Source organism: Octopus bimaculoides, chromosome 3, assembly GCF_001194135.2.
Source record: "Octopus bimaculoides isolate UCB-OBI-ISO-001 chromosome 3, ASM119413v2, whole genome shotgun sequence".
NCBI lineage: Eukaryota > Metazoa > Mollusca > Cephalopoda > Octopoda > Octopodidae > Octopus > Octopus bimaculoides.
In genome coordinates, this window is record NC_068983.1 from 100,793,091 (window position 1) to 100,796,464 (window position 3,374).

At 33.2% G+C, this 3,374-nt stretch overlaps 1 protein-coding gene across 2 annotated transcripts in view; it reads left to right on the plus strand.

The window, feature by feature from the left end:
• The window catches only part of LOC106876154 (ankyrin repeat domain-containing protein 27), a 54,777-nt gene that overhangs the window by 1,119 nt on the left and 50,284 nt on the right, over nucleotides 1–3,374 (plus strand). The gene's annotated exons all lie outside the window — the stretch shown is intronic.

Consider the following 3,374-nt stretch of genomic DNA (forward strand, 5'->3'; position numbering starts at 1 on the left):
GGGGGGGGGAAATAACTTATGATAGCAGTTTGAATAATTTTACGCAATTCTATCAGAGAAACCAATAAAAATTGACTTAAAATGACTAGCTAATGTTAAAATGATACTAATTAGCTCTGTATGTTTTATATTCGCAATTGCTACGTAATTAGTGTAAGAAAATGTGTAGGACAGTCGCTCATGTATGTTCGCCAATGTTTTGTTATAGTAACTTGAGTTTTTTGGCCTTCTTCCAAATGAAACAAAGGTCCATCTGTGCATCGTGAACTAACTTGCTAAGAGCACTATTATTGTACACACTTTTCTTTTACATAATTTATAAGCTATATATATATATATTCTTATCATCTACTTTATTATTAATTTCTGATTTTTGTTTTTAAACCATTGTATCTTAATCCTGTTCAGTGTTCATGGCAGACAATTGCACCTAGTTTTATATATGTATAGGTTCTGAGCATCATTTTAATTACTATTTCAGTACTGAGTAGTTAATGACTGAAACTATATTAAAATCCAGTTTGGTAATTATTTCCTGGTCTTCTCACAAAACCTTTCTTTCTATTTACATCCCCCCCCTCCATTTTTAGTTAGAGAAGGAGAGGGAATATCTCTGACGCTTACATGTCCTCTCAGATTAGACTTCTGTAGATTGTATGAAAAATATTGACAGAAAGAGAATTACAGAGGACTGTAGTTCTGGAGAGAACTAATTAAACAAAGTGTTTAGTACAAGGTTTGAAATGCAAGACACAATGACGATAATGAGAGAAGCATTGATTGGGTAGCTTCGATGGAGGTAATAGACTTATTTGAGAAGCAGAAGCTATTGTAGTAGCAGTTGAAGATGCAAAGAGAAAACAGTGCTGCAGCTGTTGGTGAGTCTTTGCTTATCAAATGAATTGTATATTTTATTTGTATATTATTTCAAAACTTATTAAAAGATAAATAGCATAGAAAAATGTTTTAATAAAATAATGGTTTCAAATTTTTGCACAAGGCCAGCAATTTTGTGGGGTGGGGGAGGTGTTGATTACATTGTTCACAGTGCTCAGCTGGTATTTATTTTATCAAAGCAACATCAATCTCATTGGAATTTGAACTTGGAACATAAAGAACCAAAACAAATTCTACTAAGCATTTTATTTCACATGTTAACAAAATCATAATGATGATAATGGTTTCAAAATTTGGCACCAGGCCAGCAATTTAGGGGAGGGGTATATTGATTGTATTGACCTTAATGTTCAACTAGTGCTTATTCTATTAACCTCAGTGGAATTTGAACTCAGCATGTAAAGATGAATGGAACGCCTCTAAGCATTCTGCCTGGCATGCAAACAATTCTGCCAGCTTGCCACCCTAATAATAATAATAATGATGTCTGTTTATTTGGCTAATAAATAGATACAGTCTAATATATTTTGTGTGTAGCAGCAGCACCATTCCAGATTATGAGTTAGACTCCCTGATACTGTTGAATGTTGTAGAGCATTTCCTTTAACCTAAAAGAATTACAAGCTTTAGATATACTGTTTTAGACATGTATGGGTCAAAATGAGATTTGTAGTAACTTTGAGTTTTAGTTGTTATTCATTTGTACTGGGTTGGAATAGTGCATGACTGTTTCCTTGTTATTGAAGGCAACTAGATTGTCACATCTCTATTAGAGGATGTTTTAACTAAAAAGAAACAATTTTCACATAAGGCTTGTTAACATAACTAGTTAACTCCCTTTATTCTCGAGGTGGGTTGGGGTGTGGGGGTTGTTCTACCTTGTAAAATACAAGACATTTTTTTACGTTTTAAGTTCATTTAGACAAAAAAAAAAACGAATTAAATTTTCTCTAAAGTTAACATGCAATGAATGAAACTTTATTTGGTGTTAGGTTGAAGTTACTATAAAATCAACATTCACATAGTTTTCTATAAGAACTGAAAAACTATACAACTGCAACAAAAATATCTTGATCTGTAAAAGGTAAACTTTTTACTGCATGGAAAAATCCATCTGTTAAATGTGATAAGGAATTTTTTGCTTAATATATTTGATATTTTCTGTTATAAAATTATCTGAAAGAAAATTTTAAAACCTTAAACAGTAGTATTGCGAAAATAATATGAAAAGGCAAATAGTTAGAACTAAAGAGTGTGAGAAAATAATAAATACCAGGGAAAAAGCAATAAGTAAAATATTTTAAATCATAAAAAATGAAAAACACATTTTTCTTTCTTTATGTTGATACATCAGTATTTAAATTTCAAACACATTTGACATACTTTCTTGATTTATTAAAACTGTCTCTGCTTTTAGAGCAGTGGTACTCAACAAGGATCCATATAACCCTTGGGGGTCCGTATAAAATTTTGTTAAAATTTGTCTAATAAATTGGTTATACTTCTACAATACGCTCCTAGTAATATTTAATTCTATCATGCCTTTAAGGAAAAGGAGAGGTTTATTGTCTGGAGATAAGAGAACAGTTGTGACACATATTTCTACCTCAACAGACATCCTCGGCATGGCATTTGTCCTAACCTATCTCCAACAGTCAAGGGACATAGACATATACAAAAAAGATCAGAACACTTTTATGGCCTAGATAGTTTGCATAAATTAAACATTAAAAAAATGTCAAGAAAAATAACACACATTGGCCAGTATATATATATGAACAACAGATAAATACAAGTATGTTAAACGCCATACTGTGTAAATTTTTCACTTACTAAAACTGTCTCTGCCTGTTCTGTAGCCGCTGGAGATAGATTGGGACAATTGTCATGTTGATGGTGTCTTCTTATCTCCAGACAGTAAGCCTGTTCTTTTCCTTAATAGGATGTTAACTTTGGAGAATTCTTGATTCTTTAGATTATCTCCCCATTTTGTATGGTGCTGTTCTCAATTGCTGTTTATATATTCTGACATATCCTCATAAGCCATTGAATCTTTTCCAATTTAAACAAAGCTATAGTGATAAACACAATTTTTCATTGTGTTGATCAACTTTTATTACAAAGAACAAAGTTTCAGATGTCAGCTGCTACCCAGTGCAAGCTATGGACACATAAGAGGTGCAGCAACATCAAAGGCAGGTTAACTAGCAAGTTAGTTTTTGTTTGTGGCAGATGTTCAGGTGCAATAAAGACTGTAAACAAACAGGAAACAACTTCTATCTCATTCCAGGGTGAAAAACTAGAGGTAGTCGACAGCTTCCGCTATCTGGGCGACCAAGTTAGTAGTGGGGGTGGGTGCGCTGAAAGTGTAGCTGCTAGAATAAGAATAGCCTGGGCAAAGTTTAGAGAGCTCTTACCCCTGCTGGCGACAAAGGGACTCTCACTCAGAGTAAAAGGCAGACTGTATGACGCATGCG